General features: G+C 40.4%; 1 protein-coding gene across 4 annotated transcripts in view; it reads right to left on the bottom strand.

The window, feature by feature from the left end:
* DNAJC5B (DnaJ heat shock protein family (Hsp40) member C5 beta) overlaps window positions 1-21,201 on the bottom strand; it is a 107,460-nt gene that overhangs the window by 37,152 nt on the left and 49,107 nt on the right. Inside the window, exon 1 of one of the 4 annotated variants that reach the window (XM_072151814.1) lies at window positions 4,851-4,968. The exons of the other annotated variants lie outside the window; for them this stretch is intronic. The gene's annotated coding sequence lies outside the window, so the exon portion shown is untranslated. Of the gene's footprint in view, window positions 1-4,850; window positions 4,969-21,201 lie in introns of those variants that run through there. 4 annotated transcript variants of the gene reach the window in all.

Below are 21,201 nucleotides of genomic sequence, written 5' to 3' on the forward strand. Positions count from 1 at the left end.
AGTATTTCAGAAACTGCTGATCTACTGGGATTTTCACGCACAAGCATCTCTAGGGTTTACAGACAATGGTCCGAAAAAGAAAAAACATCCAGTGAGCGGCAGTTCTGTGGGCGGAAATGCCTTGTTGATGCCAGAGGTCAGAGGAGAATGGGCAGACTGGTTCGAGCTGATAGAAAGGCAACAGTGACTCAAATCGCCACCCGTTACAACCAAGGTAGGCAGAAGAGCATCTCTGAACACACAGTACGTCGAACTTTGAGGCAGATGGGCTACAGCAGCAGAAGACCACACCGGGTGCCACTCCTTTCAGCTAAGAACAGGAAACTGAGGCTACAATTTGCACAAGCTCATCGAAATTGGACAGTAGAAGATTGGAAAAACGCTGCCTGGTCTGATGAGTCTCGATTTCTGCTGCGACATTCGGATGGTAGGGTCAGAATTTAGCGTCAACAACATGAAAGCATGGATCCATCCTGCCTTGTATCAACGGTTCAGGCTGGTGGTGGTGGTGTCATGGTGTGGGGAATATTTTCTTGGCACTCTTTGGGCCCCTTGGTACCAATTGAGCATCGTTGCAACCCCACAGCCTACCTGAGTATTGTTGTTGACCATGTCCCTCCCTTTATGACCACAATGTAGCCAACATCTGATGGCTACTTTCAGCAGGATAATGCGCCATGTCATAAAGCTGGAATCATCTCAGACTGGTTTCTTGAACATGACAATGAGGTCACTGGACTCAAATGGCCTCCACAGTCACCAGATCTCAATCCAATAGAGCATCTTTGGGATGTGGTGGAACGGGAGATTTGCATCATGGATGTGCAGCCGACAAATCTGCGGCAACTGTGTGATGCCATCATGTCATTATGGACCAAAATCTCTGAGGAATGCTTCCAGCACCTTGTTGAATCTATGCCACGAAGAATTGATGCAGTTCTGAAGGCAAAAGGGGGTCCAACCCGTTACTAGCATGGTGTACCTAATAAAGTGGCCGGTGAGTGTATATGGAATCAATTTGTTATCTCATATTTCCCCTTTAAAGGGAGTCTACCACCTCCCCAAACATTATAATGCGCTGTAATGCATGTTGTAGAAAAATGTGCTATGCTTTCAGAAATATCCTTATTTTTTCTGTCATTTATACCGCTTCTGAGAAACTCCTTTCCATATTGTAATGAGGCAGTTTGTTGACCAAGGTCTTGTCCTCAGCACCAAGATCTGTAATATTCCTGTCTGGACCACTTACTCCATCATCAGATAAGCAGAAGATTTGTCTTGTTAGAAACATGGGTTGATACTGGAAGGAGAGGGAAGGGATTTAGGTGGGAATAGCAGTGGTCTTGGTGCTGTGTCCCACAATTGCCTCATTAGCATACCGATTTCACAAGTTATATCCGTTTTGCGCTGAATTGCCCCAGGATTTTGGTGCACGTGATCGGATTTTGGCGCATTGGCACCAGCTTGCACGTGACAGAAATCAGGGGCCGGGCCGTCGGACAACTCGACGGATTCAAACACAAGATGTCACAAGATCAGACACTCACATGCACCAGGAAGAAGAAGGTGAACTCCAGCGGACCTCAGCGCATAAGAGACGGATGCAGGAACTCGGGCGCACAATCTTAGTGAATCGCGGCAGTCCTGACAATGCACCGCGGGATCGTGACAGGACCGGGTAAGGAAATGCGCCCCATTGTGGACATTGCAGTGCGTTCCTCTACAACATGCTTTCCAACAGGTTATTACAATTTAGACTCCCTTTAACCCCATGAAGCTAATCCCAAATATTTCACATAATAGCAAATGTCTACAAAAAACTGTATAATTCAATGGGGATGCAAAAATAAAAAAAAAACCGGAAAGTAGTAAAACACATTATAATCTTTATTCTGTATTAAAATAACACAAGTATAATGACTTCAATTTGTAATAGTGAGCACAGTGGTTTCAATTTTGTGTTGTATGATACCTTAAGGAATTAAGTTGCTGTTCTGTAAACTAACTCCACCAGCCAAAACCTTATATGCCTTAGGGAAATCTAATGGCAATTATAGGTGATAAAGTTCATTATTCATTTCCCTTCTGTTTCATGTTTTATTGACTGGCTTACGGCTTAAGCGATTTAGCATCAATTCAATTTATTCTTATTGTTTCTTATTTCTCTTTATGTAGGCCAATAAATTGCTTGTTTAAGTTACTCCTGGTGTTCCAGGCTTTTCTTGCTCTTACACACAGAGAGGTTTATAAAATTTGGTGTTACAAGACATATTGAAATATTAAATCACAAAATTAAATAATAGGTTGTAGTATATTTCTTTGTAACTTACAGTAAATTGGTGTGCTACTCGGGAAACGGCCAGATTAAGCTTTCAGTTGCATGAAACTAAATCCACTGTTCATTTATTATTTATTAAGGCAGCTAATAATCAGTTTCCTGACAGCAGAATATTTGCATCATGCAGTGGTGTCTGTCAAAAAGGCTGCAGTTGGATTATTACATTGCTGAGACTACAAAAAAGAAGTCAAATCAATAAAAATCCTAAAGAGAGTGTCATAGAGCAGTTAAGCTGGGCACATTGTACATAGTGTCCTATCTCCTGACATGTTATAGAGCAGGAGGCGCTAAGCAGGTTATACAGCATCTTATCTGCCAGTTGCGTAACTAGGAGAGACAGGGCCCCCCAGCAGGTTACTGCATGGGGCCCCCCTTCCCACTTGAAAAAACATACATATTAGTATACTCACACATGCGAGTTACAATCACATATAAATACACTCATGTGCATATACACATACATACAGTGCCATATGCAACATACTCACATACAGTGTATACAGACACCATATACACATCACAGATATTGCATATATACATCACTGTATATGTTATATACATATTATGTTGGACAATGCGCAGTATAATATAGATATAATGGTGCACTTCCTCCATTCTTTATTGTGTCAGGTCAGATGACGTGTCCCCCTGACACTGTGGGCCCCATAGCGGCTGCTATGGCTGCTACCGCTGTAGTTACGCCCCTGTTATCTGCATATAGTATGCTTTAGAGTAGGAGGAGCTAAGCAGAGTATGCATAGTGCCCTATTCACAGGCAGTATTGTAAAAGATTGTATATACTGTCCTATCTGCAGTCAACATGTTATAGAGGAGGTGGAGCTGACTTTTTTAAAATACAGATTGTGAGCTTTAATAGTTTGTATTCATTTAATTCCTCAGGATGGAACTCATACTAAATAACCATACGCGGGTATTTAGATGCACAAATCAAAGTAAATGAAACAATTAACCTAAATTATTATTATTAAAATTAAATTTGTCAATTCATTTCTTAAACAGGGCTAATTTTGATAGTTTTGCCCTAAAATAGTTTATCTTTTAAAGCAGAGTAACCAATCGGATGCCAGGTCTTGTATTTCAGATGCCATTTTGAAAATGAAAAAATCAGTCTGCTTTTACACCAGATCTGATAAATCTCCTGAACAGTGATGTACAGTAATGGAAAGATCTTATTTCCACAATGTAAGCTAAATTTATTATAGAAAATCTCGTAACAACCTTTTCTGATTATGAACAAAGATTTTCATTTCTTCGTGGAACGCTATTGGTCTCAATGATCTGATAACACCAAAACACTAAAATGGATACATATAAAGCAGTCCCAGTGCTGGATCGCAGTGAAGTTTTATATTCCATCATTGGCCTATAAAATCTGTGGTTTCTATTAGACCACATTTATTAAAGCGTTTGCACCAGTTTTCTGTCTGACTTCGCATTAGAAAGATTATGCAAACTGCTTGTACATGTATTTATAAAGTGTCTGCACCAGTTTTGTGTTGCGGCAGTACTGTGTCCAACAAGACACAAAAAAATGTGCACCTCCACGGGCGAGTGAGTACTTTGTTAGAGTTTGTGCCACATTTTTTATTGACGGGTGACACAATTCTGTCTCGGCCACGATTCTGCAGCAACAAAGTGCAGCAAAAAGATGTAGCGGTGCTGGCGGTGCCAGGTTCATGAAAATCGTGCATCGGTTTTGATGAATCTGGCGCCCCCTGCACACTCCAGAGGCAAACTGCACATAGTACAGACTGCACTAGTTTTTATAGATGTGGCCAAATCTCCGTAAAGATTTGTGTGCATGGGGTCTTAATGGCAAAGTCTCCATAACTCTCCATGAGTCTTCATACTTCCTGTGCAAAGATCCATGTATGCAATTGTAATGTAATGATGGTAATGGATATAGAGAAATATAGGCCCAAATAACAGACATACATGAAAAAGACATACAAGAAATTTTATTGCTTATATGTTTATCTTGTAGTAGAAAGATCTGAACTACATTAAGAACCTCTATACATAACACTTGTCTTCTTGACAGACATTTTCAAGCCATTGAATACTACTTATGCCTGACAGCGACATCTATCTGAACAGAGGTCACAAAACAAAACCGGCGGAGCTGTGATATCAATCAGATTAACACAGTATAATTTAATAGGTTGGAATTGATGGACTGATGTCTGTTTCTAACCTTATTTACTATGAAGATAAGTGGAGGTGTCAGTAAATGTCATGTAAAGAATCAGCGATAGAAAAGTTGTCTGACCTTGATATAACCATGAAATCAACAGAAGACAAACTTCTACTAGAAGCATAAGCAGCCTTTGTGTCACTTTATACAGTATAATATAATATAACATTAGCTTTAATTCTGTACCTCCGAGCTGTTACATGAAAGATGGCAAAATCGGCAGAAATTAATTAATACTCCTATATGGTCAATTATGAATTTCATTTTAAAAAAAAGAGAATTTTGGGTCTTTCTTACCTTCTGCGATGCTTCTGCTTATATTCCTCTCCAGGTAAGAGGATGGGGCTTGGTGGAGGGATTGGCTCAAATTACTCATTGTCACTTTGAAATGTTATCCCTGAGCTCTCCTGAAAACCTAAGAAGTGTTACAATATTTATGCACTCAGTTAGCTGTTGTAATGTCAGAGATGGAAGTTGATGTTCAAACAGGTTTTACCATAAAGCAATATACGGACTGTAGAAAAAGTACTGAATTTACACTATATGAAATCATTGGTAAAAGCTTCCATAGTACTGCATTAAAAAAATGCTCAATACACATTTAACATAGATAAATACACAATAAACAATGTAATCAGTGGTCCCTTGTGATGTCGTAACCACCCAAGCCATCAATTAGTGGTACAAATAATATGACACATAGGGGGGGATGTATTAAAGCACTTTTTGTGCCAAAAAAACAGCGTAAAAAGCCTTACACCACATTAGCAAGGGTTTTGAGGCCTGTTTTTAGCTATTTTCCAACTTGTCTGACTGAGGGGGCGTCGCCTTTGGGAAATGGGCATGGCTTGACCTAAAAGGGGCGCGGCCTATTTTATTGTTCTTTGAACTAAAAATTGTGTCGCAGAGTTTAGACCACTTTAAAGTAGGTCTAAACTGGAAAACTTATCCTGCACCAAATTCATTAACACAGTGATAAATCTGGCACAGAAAATGACTAGGGATTTCCTCCACTAAACGGACGGAACCTGGGACACATTGATAAATCCCCCCCATAGGGGCACATGTATCAAACTTTTAGCTTGGCTTTTTCTTTCATTTTTTTAGACTTTTCATGGTTCTTGTGCTCATTTGCGACTTTGTTTGCGCCTAAAACTGTCTCCTTTCAAAGTTCGCCATTGTCTAGTTTCCTGTGGTGTTCCCACAGTTATCACCTGCATCCAAATGTGAAAGTTGCAACTTTTTTTTATAAAAGCACATTTTTGTGCAAATCTTAGCTGAGGAAATGTTTGCGACTTTTGGATACTTTTTGCGAATTTTGTTTAATAAAGTCGCAAATTCATTACAGACCAAACTCCACATGTATCAACCATTAAGATACATCCGACCAGCAGGAGAGCCAAGAAAAGTCCCAAAAAACAGACAGAAAAAGACGGACTCACACATGTGCCCCATATAGTGAAAAGTCTTATTTACAGATAAAAGGGTCGGTAGAGATCCACAGTCCAGCCCGATCAGGTGTAGAGATGCTGTTAAATCTCCTTTGACACTCATCCTCACAACCTATGACTTCCACCCTAACCAACTAAGATTCTAGGATATATTTGATAGATAGAAATAAACAAACACTATTATATCCTCTGTGGCAGTGATGGTGAACCTTTTAGAGATTGCGTGTCCAAAATGCAGACTGGACCCACTTATTTATTGCAAAGTGCCAACACAGCAATTCTAGCATTACATTTCTAACATCATGCTCCATGCTATACCACAGCTTTTAATGGTCATGATGACACAAATATCATTGACAGAAGGTAGGAAAATTCAGATTGCCATTGGAGCTTCCCTGAACAGGAAGAATTGTGGGGCCAAGAGCAGGAGCTTCAATATCTCTACTGATAATCTGACCATGTCCACACCTTCTCTTCCTGCAGTCTCAGGTAGACCCAGATGCTTCACGTCCTGGGCTACCTGGGTCTGCAGGAGGATCCCTCAAGACCTGTCTGGTGAATTCTGTGCTGGGGCAACAGCCTGAGTGCCCACTGAGAGGGTTCAGAGTGCCACCACTGCTCTATGGGTTTGTCAGGAAAAGGGAACAGTGAGACCTAAGACATGAAGCCTACCCCCTGCTGTCCCTGTCTACTTCCCTAGACCTCCCTAGATAGCAGCCCCAACATAGCGACTGACCTGACATTTTCTAACATGAGGGATAGGGAGAAGGGGAAGCCAAAGTCAGCAAGTCAGATAAAATTAAGAGAGTACACAATTGTATTCAATAAATTAGTCAGAGTCACAACCAGGTGACAACACAGTAGATAAAAAGGAGGCAAGGGATGGTCAGAAAACTCAAACAAGTGAGGCAGAATAAATCCACAGGTAGATAAACCAAAAGGGGATATGCAACCCCCAGAAAGCTTTATAGTTGGCTCATGAGATGATTGAAAGGAAACTGAGCAAAAACCACTCAAGGTTTTAACATTTACCTACCTCTCAGCTAAATGGATTATGGTATTGCATTTTAGCTCCATTAACTTGACCAGGATTGAGATTTAATATCAGATACAGATCTAGGAAGAGATATGTTAAAACAGTAAATTTTCTTTCAAACCCAAACAACCCTGTAATAACATTGCAAGAAATCTCCCCAAAATTGGGTAGTTTTTTACAGTGGAGTTTCTTCATCCTCAGGTATTATACATTGCTATAACCCTAACAGTATAAATGTACAAGGTGAACACGGATGAACCTGTAGTTCAGTTTATTTGCGCAACTTGTGGATGAAATATTATTTTAATCCACTTTTGGACGAGGTCACCCCACAACCCTGTGAAAGTAGCTGCTCTCCAGTGAGTATATATGAAGAGTTTATTTTCATTCTGGACCAAGTTCATGTAGGACTATTTGGGCGATTAGGATCTATGAGAGGTTGAGTGTCAAAGTAGACCTGTCAGGTTCCCTTTAACGCACTATGGCATCATCCTCCATGAATGTAATCACAGGGAACCAGATGTGTTACTATGTGTTACCTATAAGATTCCCAGGGCTTCCATAAGTATCTATTAGTCCACAAGACTGTAATCACTGCCCAACCCCCTTTGCATAGTTCTTTATGGTTCAAAATGGTCCCAACTTCAAACCATTCTTCATAAAAAACAACCTTCAAAACAACAACATTGGTGCTCATTTACTAAGGTTTGCGTGCTGCACTTTTGTTGGACTTTGCACTTTTACCAGGGATTGCTCGGCTTGGACAGATATTTAACATGTGTCTGGGATGAACCGTTTTTTGGTGCAGCTGAGCTGGCTTGCATGCGGCACAAATTAGGGGTCGTGGGACTAAGCGTGGGATTATTCGAAAAATGGAAAAAAAAACTATAGTGGCCAAGTATTGTGGCTTGTGAGCTAGTTTACTGGCAAACAAGGCATAAAACTGTTGCAATTCCTGTTGCATTATATGTAACTAGCAACTTTTTGTCCCTTATGCGCCACTTTTAAAATAAGCAGGGTGGCAAGGCACAAGGTGGGCCAGACAAATTTACCATAAGCTACATCAAAAAACTTGTATAAGTTATTGTTGAAATCTACACCAGGCCTGAACTAGTGCAGATTTCAATTTCTGCTTCACCGGAGTTGCTAAGGGATCAGAGCCTCAAAATAATTTGGGCATGTCAGGCGCACCAATTATTAAAACAACATGCCAATCTTAGGGCATCGGCCCCCATATACCCAGAATGCTGCTACTCAAAAATCTGTTTTTATTCTATGCCCATATGTGTTGTATATGAGATTTCTTACGGATTCTGTTAATGTTCAATGGGGCACATTTACTTACCCAATCCGGACTGTCTGACAAGGATGAAGTCCGGCGCCCGAGATCCTGCATGTGTTGCTTCCTCACTCAGGTCCGCTGGATTTCACCTTCTTCTTCCCGGTGTATCTGAGTGCATGTCTTGCAACAGAATTTGACATGTTAAATCCTGCGCGTTGTTCGAATCCATCCGACGGCCACGGTCCCTGAAAACATCAGACAACCAGACAGAAATGCGGCCGCGGGACCTTAGTAAATAAGCCCCAATGTGCGCACATTTTCATTCTTTTCTGCAACTACACCTGCCGGTAGTGATTGATATAGACGTAGTTTAGTAGGACAGGCGCTATCTTTGAATGGATCAATCACAGGTTTGGTTAAAAAAAATTACAAGCTGTGTAAATTGATCCATTGAAAATTAATGTGTAGCCTTGTGCTATGTAATATCAGGCAGCACGTGGCTAGTTTACACAAATCTTATACCTTTTTTAATAGAGCAGGTTTCAAAGTTTGAAAAGGGCTATATAATTGAAAAAGAGGTAAATCTACAAAATAGAACTATTGTAGTAAAGCTTTACATAGTGTGTACCTTCTCTAATACAGAGAAGGTGGCATATTCTTTACAATACCATGGTGTGGTTTTATTTATAGAACTCTGCTGATACTATATTACATGCACATAGCCCCCCCTAGTGGCTATCAAGCATCAAAACCATGCTCTACAAATAACTGCGCTGCTTTCTGATTATTTTGTTGTCTTTTCAAAAGAACTGGATAAAAACATAAAGGGACAGTTTTCTGACATTGCACATAAAAGAAGGTCGAATTTAAAAGGGAAAGAAAACAAAATAAGACTTAACTTATTCGGACAACTTAAGGAACCGGACTCTTGGGGGGACATTAATCATAGTGGGTCTCAGGTTCGCCTGTTTTTGCGCCTGGTTTGGTCTTCTTTTTGGTTCCTGATCTATGATGGATCTAGTTCTGCCTTAGTAAATGCATTTGGAGAAATTTTACATTTTAAAACTTCTCTGAAGTATTTTCCATGTTGCATAGAGGTTATTCTTCATTTGGGAACCTAAAATGTATGTTTTTAGTAATGAAAAGGGAAGTTTTTTGGAAGTGCACCTGCTCAGAGTAGGTGCATTTTTGCGCCTTTTTTTTGCGCCTTTTAAGGCGCAAATTTGTGATAGATCCTGTGCAAACATCTGTATTGGATGCACTCACTATGTCAGATAAGGCGCAGGGACTCAAAACCACTAAGTGCCGGACTTTGCCGTGTGCCAGAAAATGGCGCATAAATGCGCGAAAGTAACGAGATGCGCCAGATTTCTGCACTAAAAGACGCTCAAAACAGTCTAACAGACTATGATTAATGTCCCCCTTGGAGTACTAACTGGCCTGAGTTCGTCCAAAGTTCTGGGTAAATGAAGAAGTATCAATATACATGTTCTAATCTTACTAACCAGCATAACATATACCCAGCATATTTTCTTATGTAACAATGAGAAACATGTACATTGCTTATTATATACTGCTGTATGTATGACTTCTTTCATTACTAGCAATAAAAAAAAAAAAAAAAAAAAAAAGGTCGAATGTATTTATAAAGTGTATATGCCAGTGTTGTGACACGGCTGTACAATGTCCGAAAAGACAGAAAAATGTGCACCTAAAGGGACGTGTTACCCCCAGTGGTATGTTTATAAGGTTTTCTAGGTCAGGATAACTTAGACAATGGGGTAACTATTGGTATCGGTAGAATGTTATACCAGGCTAGGAAGTTTATTGCTATGTACTGGCTTCGCCCCTGTGCAACAGGGCTAGAGGAATATGTTAATAAATTGAACAACATCATAAGAGTAGAAAAAAGAGTTTATTGTAAACGTAGGTCCAATGCAAAATTTGAACAGATTAGGATCCTTGGCTGGACTCACCGGGACTCCCATCTATGCATCTCTTTTCGGCCATTATGTAATGCATTTATGAAACAATTTTGCAATACAGGCAGTCCCCTACTTAAGAACACCCGACTTACAGACAACCCCTAGTTACAAACGGGCCTCTGGTAATTGGTAATTTACTGTACTTTAGCCCTAGATTACGATAAACAGCTGTAACACTTACTAAAGGTGTCTACAATTAAGATTTATTGTAAATCCTTATCACAATTCAACATTTTGAAAATCCAATCGTCACAGAGACCAAAAAAAATGTGTCTGGGGTTATAATTATAAAGTATACAGTTCAGACTTACATACAAAGGACGCGTTAGTGCTTAGTCGGAATTTGCAACATATTTATGAAGAACATGTTGTGCCAGAGTACACCAGTTTTGATGAATCTGGCGCACTCTAGTAGTCCACTTGCAAGTTGCAGATAGTACAGACTGCACTAGTTAATAATAATAATAATTCCTTTATATAGCGCACACAGATTACGCAGCGCTGCACAGAGCTTGCCAAATTGGTCCCTGTCCCCACGGGGCTCACAATCTAATCAACTCGCTCAGTTTTGGCTTGTGATTTCAAGTGGCTAGTGATTTTTAGTGGAGTTGAAAAAAGCAGAGTTTTGTGTGTGTTAAGAGTGAATCTGTTGTTTGGGTGATTGTGGACTGAGTATATAGGTAATAGCAAGGCACTTTTCTGAGTGTCACAATTTAAATAGATTTTTTTTTTTTCCTTTCTTTGCCTGGTCTGCTAATTGGGAGGAGGGATTAGTGTTCACACCTGATAAGTTAAGGTCTAGCAACTCACTTTTGAGCTCGCTCAGTTTTGCCTTGTGATTTCAAGTGGCTAGTGATTTTAAGTGGAGTTGAAAAAAGCGGAGTTTGAAAAAGAGAAGTCCACAGAACTGTAAGTAACCTACATTTTATATCTCTTGATTTATATACTTATCACTGTTTTGTTACTAGGATATGGCTAGCAAGATTGGTGGTATGCTCCAGTGCACACTCTGCCGCATGTATACACTGCTGGAGCAAGAGTTCGAGGGTGAATACCGCTGTGACAGATGTGCCCATATTTTTCTACTAGAAGCTCGTGTTAGAGATCTGGAGGAAGATATTGCACGGCTGCAAGCAATTGACAATCTTGAGAGGAGTATGCTGCTCACTGAGCAAGCAATAAGCGGGGTAGAAGTGGAGGGTGGAGAGGAAAGCCAGCAGGGCCAGGTGGGTAGCTGGGTTACTGTAACTAGAGGGGGTAGGAAGGGGTCAAAGAAAAGGAAGGCCAACTCTGACTCTGAACATCCAAGCAAAATTGCAAAATTGTGCAATGATGTAAGGACGTCAGTGTCAGAAATGGCAGCCCTAGCGGATCCTGCTCTCCCTCACAGCCGGGGGAGCAGTCCAGCTAGTAGTAGGGTGGATGGGAGTGCAGGTAAGCCAAGGCAGCTAGTGGTTGTAGGGGACTCTATAATAAGGAAGACGGATAGAATAATTTGTCACCAAGACCGCCTCAACCGAATGGTTTGCTGTCTCCCTGGTGCCAGGGTTCGGCATGTGGCGGAAAGGGTGGATAAATTACTGGGAGGGGCTGGGGATGACCCAGCTGTCGTGGTCCATGTTGGTACCAATGACAGAATAGATGGTAGGTGGAGGAGCCTGAAGAATAATTTTAAAGAATTAGGTTCAAAGCTTAAGTAAAGGACCTCAAAGGTAGTATTCTCCGGAATTCTACCTGTGCCATGCGCTACACAGAGCAGACAGCGGGAGCTCAGGGAGTTAAATGCATGGCTCAGATCCTGGTGTAGAGCAGAGGGATTTGGGTTCCTAGAGCATTGGGCTGACTTTTCACTGGGGTGCAACCTGTTTTCCGCAGATAACTTGCACCTAAATGGAAGGGGGGCTGCTGTGCTGGGGGAGAAGATCCTAGCAGGGGTGGCGGAGTATTTAAACTAGGATCGGGGGAGGAGGGAAAGGAAGACACTGAAGGGGTAGACAGGTCAGAGAGGGGGCAGGTTATGTTGGTGGGTGATGAGGTGGGCGGTGTATGGGGGCCTAAGGCAGTGGATAAGGAGATCCACAAGTTGCAGAACAGTGGTGAGGATATATGTGCCAGTAAAATTACTTTAAATCAGATAAATAACTGTGGAAAATTAAATTGTATGTTCACAAATGCCAGAAGTATTACAGGCAAAATGGGCGAGCTGGAGGCTCTGATATTAGAGGAACAGTTAGATGTTGTTGGTGTAGTAGAGACATGGCTCGATGCATCGCATGATTGGGGTGTTAATATTCAAGGTTTTACACTCTTTCGGAAAGACAGGGCAAATAGGGGGGGAGGTGGTGTATGTTTGTATGTCAGAAGAGACTTAAAAGCGATTGTGAATGAGTCAGTGGTCTCAGAGTGTGAGGAGGCTGAAACTTTGTGGGTTGAAATTCAAAGCCAAGAGAGCTTTGAGAAAATTATTTTTGGTGTAATTTATAGACCCCCTAACATCTCTGAGGAAATAGAGGGTCACCTATATAAACAGATGGAGCGGGCTGCACAGGAGGGGACCGTAGTGATAATGGGAGACTTTAACTTTCCAAATATAAATTGGGGTCAGGGCTCATCTTCATCTGTGAAGGGGAGACATTTTATGAACATTCTTCAGGATAATTTTATGGTGCAGCTTGTAGAAGATCCCACAAGAGGTGACGCATTGTTGGACCTTGTGATTTCTAACAATGTAGAGATTGTCCAAAATGTCAGTATCCGGGAACCCCTTGGGAACAGCGATCATAATATAATTATTTTCTTCTTAAACTTTAAAAATCAGAAACAGGTGGGAAAATCGAAAACTTTGAATTTTAAGAGGGCTAATTTCCAAAAATTCAGGGCTGCAATACAGGATATAGACTGGGATCAGATACTGTCACATGGTGATACTAATGTTAAATGGGAGAAATTCAAATCTATCCTGGGTTTTTATACTTCTAAATTTATTCCAATAGGCAATAAGTATAGACGGGCTAGATTACACCCCGCGTGGCTTACAGCTACAGTTAAAAGGGCAATTAATGAGAAAAAGAGGGCATTTAAAAAATATAAATCTGACGGGTCACCTGAGGCTTTCAATACTTACAAAAAACTTACCAAAATCTGTAAAAAGGAAATCAAATCAGCCAAAATACAAAATGAAAGACAGGTGGCTAAAGATAGTAAAACAAATCCCAAGAAATTTTTTAAGTATATCAATGCAAAAAAAAATGGGTCACAACAGGTTGGACCCCTTTATTCTGAAAATGGGGCATCGGTGACTGGAGACCAAGAGAAGGCGGAGATACTTAATAGGTTTTTTAGCTCCGTTTATACAATAGAAGAGAGAACTTCTGACTTGGGTGGTGCCAGTGCGGGTCATTCACCCTGTAATATAGTAGACTGGCTGAATGTAGGCATTATCCAATCTAAGCTAAATAAAATCAATGTGTACAAAGCTCCTGGACCAGATGGGTTACACCCCAGAGTTCTTAAAGAACTCAGTTCTGTTATTGCTGTACCACTGTCTAAAATCTTCAGGGATTCCGTAATGTCTGGTGTGGTGCAAAGTGACTGGCGCAAGGCAAATGTGGTGCCAATATATAAAAAGGGCTCTAGAACTTCGCCAGGCAATTACAGGCCTGTAAGCTTAACTTCCATTGTGGGGAAAATACTAGAAGGGTTAGTAAAAGACTACATACTGGAGTATGTGACATCAAATAGAATAATAAGTGATAACCAGCATGGGTTTACTAAGAATAGAAGTTGTCAAACTAACCTTATCTGCTTCTATGAAGAGGTGAGCAGGTGCCTGGATGGAGGAGCAGCTGTGGATATTCTGTTCTTGGACTTTCCAAAGGCATTTGACACTGTCCCTCATAGACGCTTGATGGGTAAAATTAGGGCTATTGGTTTGGCAGAAATCATTTGCAATTGGATTGAAAACTGGCTGAAGGATCGTATCCAGAGAGTTGTGGTCAATGATTCCTACTCAGAATGGTCACCAGTTATGAGTGGTGTACCTCAGGGTTCTGTGCTTGGCCCACTACTATTTAATATATTTATTAATGATATAGAGGTAGGAATTAATAGCACTGTGTCTATTTTTGCAGATGACACCAAACTGTGTAGTGTAATACAGTCTATGGAGGATGTTCATAGGCTGCAGTGTGACTTGGACAAACTGAATGTTTGGTCATCCACTTGGCAAATGAGGTTTAATGTGGATAAATGTAATGTTATGCACCTGGGGGCCAATAATCCAAAGGCAAAATATGTACTTGGGGGAGTAAATCTGGGAGAGTCCCTTGTTGAGAAGGACCTGGGGGTACTAGTAGATCATAAATTGAATAACAGCATGCAATGTCAATCAGCTGCCTCTAAAGCTAGTAGGATCATGTCATGTATCAAAAGTGGAATGGACTCTCGTGATAGGGATGTAATATTACCACTATACAAGGCACTGGTTCGGCCACACCTGGAATATGCTGTCCAGCTCTGGGCACCGGTCCATAAAAAGGATGCCCTGGAGCTGGAAAGGGTTCAACGTAGAGCCACAAAACTGATAAGGGGTATGGAGGGTCTCAGTTATGAGGAAAGATTAAAACAACTAGATTTATTTAGTCTGGAAAAGAGACGACTACGAGGGGACATGATTAATTTATATAAATATATGAATGGTCCATACAAAAAATATGGTGGTAAGTTGTTCCAGATTAAATCAAATCAAAAGACGAGGGGGCACTGCCTCCGTTTGGAGAAACCAAGGTTTAATCACCGGAGGCGACAGGGCTTTTTTACTATGAGAACGGTCAATCTGTGGAATAGCCTGCCTCAGGCGCTGGTCACAGCAGGGACAGCGGATAGCTTCAAGAAGGGTCTAGATGCCTTTTTACAGCTAAATAACATTGATTGTTATGCTATATAGGATTGTTTCCCCTAAATCCCTTCCTCATCCAATCCCTACCCTTCCTTGGTTGAACTTGATGGACAAGTGTCTTTTTTCAACCGTATAAACTATGACACTATGACTATAACTTACCAGTATGTTTTGGAGTGTGGGAGGAAACCAGAGTACCCGGAAGAAACCCACGCAAACACGGAGAGAACATACAAACTCTTTGCAGATGTTGACCTGGGTGGGACTCGAACCCAGTACTAGTTTTGATAATTGTTTGATATATGTGGGTCGGAATTGTGGAGCAGCTCAGTAATAAATGTGGCGCAAACTTACTAAGCACTACCACGCCCCTTTAGGTGCACAGTTTATTAATGTGTCGGACAAAGTACAACATGACACAAAAATGGTGCAGACACTTAATAAATACATGGCAATCTCCACCTTTAACATACAGCGTGCAACACAATTCTATTGAGCTGCAGTAATAAATGTGGTGCACACCTCGACCCTTTAGGTGCAGAACCCTGTGGAGCACCGGGGATATTGCAGACCCGAAACAATACTGGTGCAAACACTGTGCAGGCAGTTTTCAGTGCAAAGTCAGACACAACCTCCCCCCCCCCCCCCCTTTGCATGTGCATGGGCTATCTATCTACTGAGAGGGCATGTGTAACAGCTATCTATATACTAAGTGGGGAAGTGTAAAGTCTATCTATATACTGAGTAGGCAAGTGCAGGGACCATCTATATACTGAGTGGTAGGTGCAGGGGCTAGCTATATGCTGAGTGGGCATGTGCATGGGCTATCAATATCCTGAGTGGACACATGTAGTGGCTAACTACATCCTGAGTGGGCACGGGCAGGGGCTATCTATATACTGAATGGGCACATGCACTGGCTATTTATACACTGAGTGGGTAAATGCAGGGGCTATCTATACACTGAGTGGGCATGTGCTGAGATTATCTATATACTGAGTGGGCACGTGCTGGGGTTATCTATATACTGAGTGGGCACGTGCTGAGATTATCTATATACTGAGTGGTCACGTGCTGGGGCTATCTATATACTGAGTGGTCACATGCTGGGGTTATCTATATACTGAGTGGGCACGTGACGGGGCTATCTATATACTGAGTTAGCATATGCTGGGGCTATCTATATACTGAGTGGGTACATGCATGGGCTATCTATATACTGAGTGGTCACATGCTGGGGCTATCTATATACTGAGTGGTCACATGCTGGGGTTATCTATATACTGAGTGGGCACGTGCTGGGGTTATCTATATACTGAGTGGGCACATGCTGGGGCTATCTATATACTGAGTGGGCACCTGCTGGGGTTATCTATATACTGAGTGGGCACGTGCTGGGGCTATCTATATACTGAGTGGGCACCTGCTGGGGTTATCTATATACTGAGTGGGCACATGCCGGGGTTATCTATATACTGAGTGGGCACGTGCTGGGGCTATGTATATACTGAGTGGGCACGTGCTGGGGCTATGTATATACTGAGTGGGCATGTGCTGGGGTTATCTATATACTGAGTGGGCATGTGCTGGGGTTATCTATATACTGAGTGGGCACTTGCAGGGGCTGTCTATATACTGAGGGTACATGTGCAGTAGATATAACCAAATACTTGGAGCAAAAAGGAGGCAACACCCTCAGGGTATATGACAAATCGTATACTTTATTAAAGACATAAAAAACAGTAGTCAAAAAAGCAATAGTGGACAGATAGGGTCCTGTCAAAAGAGTCTAGCTTTTCATGGCTTAAAAATGTTCTAGTCAAAAAATATTGTGTATACAATGTTATGTATCAATGTGGGAATGGACACCAGTGTGGGGGGGGGGGGGCGTCTTCCAGTCAGGGGCCCCAAAATTCCTAGTGGCAGCGCTGGTCAGAAAGGAGAATTTTGAAACTCAGCAAACTTCATGAAGCTTTCTTATATTAAAAAGTAAAGCAGTTTTCTGTTATAGTTATCTTGGAAGGTTTCTACAGCTCTAGGATTTGAATTTTATTCATCCCCATAAATTGATGAACACAAAGACAACAACAAAATTGTTCAGCCTTGCAATTGGTTCAGCTTTGTAATGGTTATTCTCCTATTGAGAAAAAGAAAGTGGATGAGAGAGGAAAGTCTGCATAACTAGCACAGTTTTATGACGTCTTAGTTTACATGGTTAATTTAAAGGGAACCTGTCACCAAAGAGAAAATAAAGAAGCCCATTACAGCTGCATTGCATAGATGCCTTTCTGTCTTCTCTTAGCATTTGCATTGCAATATAATGGTATGTTATAACTTAACTTGCACCCTGTCAGAATCCGCTGTGTAGTCCCAGGGGTTGGGCTTTGGTTTGGTTTCAGAAAACAACATGTGACTTGTCTGTGCTGCAGATTCCTCAGCTCTCAGCCCCCACCTTTGTGCTCCCATAAAGATCCTCCCTCTCTCACTGCTGTCAGTTCACCAGGCTGTGACCTCTGTGATGGAGCAGGAGGGAGGAGATATACAGGAGCACAAAGGTGGGGGCTGAGAGCTGAGCAGTCTGCAGCACAGACAAGTCACATGTTGTTTTTTAAATGCATCCAAACCAAAGCCCAAACCCTGGTACTACACAGAGGATTCTGTCAGGGTGCAAGGTAAGTTATAACAACCAATTATATTGTAATCCAAATGCTTAGAGAAAGCAGAAAGGCAGATTAGTTATGCAGATGTGATGGGCTTCAGCAACATGTCTTTAGTGAAAATGAGGTCTCTGGTGACAAATTCCCTTTAAAGTTTGCAGAATTAAAGCTAAATGGGCATAAATGGGTCAATAGTGACCACCATTCTACCGGCGCTTCACACTCAAACATGTGCTTTAAGTGACTACCACACTCCAGCGAGTGCTGTTTCTGCTTCACAAGCACATGACATCACTTCCATTTTTATGTGGTCTGCCCCATTTAAATGATCTATAAAACCAAAACAGGTCCTATAGAATGGACCGTACTGTGCTAGGGTAGGCATTAAGAGGCAGCTGTGCTCACAGAATTGTCTTCTTCTAGAATATCTTAGAATACTCTTTATGACTTGAGTGTGGCGAAACCTAAAATATTATTGTGCTAAACCGTAGTAAAACATTTTTAAAAATTACATATTCATATGAACACAAAACTTTTTATCAATTTCTGGGTCACTTCTACTTTCTTTGAGCATTAATCAATCCCCCACCATGTTTCAGCTATTTAGTCTTTTGACCTCTCTGAAATTCTAAATCTTATTTTATTTAAATTTATTAATAAATGCATTCTATCAAAAATTATTAGCACAATTAGGTCCAATGAGTATTAATAATTTATTCTCAAATTCTATAGAACCTCAAGAGAAAGACTATTACAAAAATTCTCTTATAAAGCATAATTAAGTATTGTACTATACTTTATCCAAACTTTTACCACAGAAGATAGTAAAAGTTGTTAAAGTTGTATGTAGAGGCATAAGAGCTGAGCCTCCTCCATATACAGCAGACCACCAGAGGCAGGGTGCGATTGTAATGCAGTGTATTCACAGTATCCTGCAATAGTAAATTCATGCAAACTATTACATGTGTGATCAAGCCCTTAAAGGGTGTTCCCATTTCAGAAAATTAATGTTACTGTTTGTACAATAAAACATCATACAATTTTTCAATATACTTTCTGTATCAATTTTTCACTGTTCTCTAGATCTCTGCTTGCTGTCATCCTATAGGAAACTTTTTTGTTTACTTCCAGTGAATAGAAATCTGTCCATGGTCATACAGGTGTTCGGCTCGTTATATCACACAGCTCTGATTACTCCCCATGATACTAACGAGCAGTGCACCTGTGTGACCATGGTCAGATTTCTGTCCTATGGAAGTAAACATAACCCCTTCTAGTTTTTATTTCTTTCATGATCCATTGATGGCATCAACCTGAATATATATATATATATATATATATATATATATATATATATATATATATATATATTTGTGTATATATATATATATTTGTGTATATATATATATATTATATATATATATATATATATATATATATATATATATATATATATTATATATATATAAATATATATATATATATATAAATATATATATATATATATATATATATATATATATATATATATATATATACATATATATGACATCATACACCATTTTAGGAATCATCATAAGTCTCAAATTCCAAAAGTCCATAAGTCTCCCTGTTCCAAAAAGTTCATGAAATGTAAGAAGGAGTCATAACAACGCATGTAAGATTGTGCATGAAATATTCTGCATAAGATATAAGAAAAATATCACCCAGGACCCAGCTCTTGGCCCCCACCTTTGTCCTCCGGTATAGCTTATGTACAGGAGCATAAAGGAGCACAAAGGTGGGGTCTGAGAGCTGAGGAGTCTGCAGCACAGAAAAGTCACATGTAGTTTTATGAAATGCATCCAAACCGAAGCCCAACCCCTAGGACTGCACATAGGATTCTGTCAGGATGCCAGGTAAGTTATAACACACAATTATATTGTAGTTGCAAATGCTTAGAGAAAGCAGAAAGGCAGATTTGCACTGTAGGTGTAATGGGCTTCTGTAACCTGTCTTTAGTGAATAATGAGGTCCCTGGTGACAGGTTGTCTTTAAAATAGAAAACACCTTGGCATCGCCATATTTTGACAAATATAACTTTTTCATACTTAGCTGTATGGAGCTGTGTAAAAGGTATCATTATGACATTTTGACAACTGTATGACTTTTTGATCACTTTTTATTAAAATGTCTATGTCTGGCATAAAAGTGGTGATTTAAACATTTGGACATGATTTTCTGTTCATGGAATGAACTGCTTGTAATGTCAATGCCTACAGAAAGCAGAAAGACATATTTACACTGCAGTGGTCCCTGGTGACAGGTTCCCTTTAAGGCAAGGTTTGTGAATTTTATAAAGGTATAAGACATAACCAAACTATATAAACTTAGTATCTAAGTAATTGTACTGACCCAAAGAATAAAGGGGAGGAGTCGTCTGGATGTTTATATCTATGTTATATGGTAGGTCCCTTAACCAGAAAGTGCAACATAAATAATGTAAAACCTGCCCTATATTTGATATTTGCTGCTCACATGCAGGGTCACTGCTCTTTGTAAGTGTCTAAAGAAGGGCCAAATATACATCATCAATAAACTGAATGTCAAGCATGAAAGGGCCTGGTGATGTGAGCTGACATTAGATACAACACACATGAAGGTAGAAAGAAGAGAACCAAAAGTAAAAGAAAACATCCTGGTAACACAAAATCCAATGTGTTAATCCCACATTAAAAAGCAATAACAATGTCAGGTTACAATATTTTTCACATAAAATGCTCTTTTTTGGGAATTTGTGACATGATACCACATACATAATACTAAGCTACAGATTCAGCATTTTGCCAGTAAGATGCTCCTGCCTCACATATAGAAAGTGACATACACAGGGTCCTAGCAAGGTACAATAGTTACAGCCTATGCCAAAGGAAGCAGCATAATAGTGTTAATATTCCTAGTGTAACCAAACATTTACCAAAAGTGCTTACATAACCAGTGCTGATGAGAATAATACACTTTGTTATTTACTTTTTTAAAGAAACATGTTCCTGTGTCCTTCTTTTTTCCCTGCCTTTTCTCCTTATTTAAAGGACACCTGTCATCAGGTCTGTGTCACTTGTCCTGTCACCTCTTCCTGTTGGAGCAGCTCACAAGGATCCCATCACAGCCATTATCTAGTTATTTCATACATTAATCATTGTAAAATCATCTATTTTTTATCATATAAATGAGGCTGGTCACATGGTCAGAGGCAGTGACGTCACTCCTGTTACCCCTCCCCTCTCCTCCCCCTGCTCATGTCTGTGTGTAATGTATAGTAAAGCATTGCTGGTATCTGTGCTGCATCTGCTGACATGCT

Source organism: Engystomops pustulosus, chromosome 5, assembly GCF_040894005.1.
Source record: "Engystomops pustulosus chromosome 5, aEngPut4.maternal, whole genome shotgun sequence".
In the NCBI taxonomy this organism is placed as follows: Eukaryota; Metazoa; Chordata; class Amphibia; order Anura; family Leptodactylidae; genus Engystomops; species Engystomops pustulosus.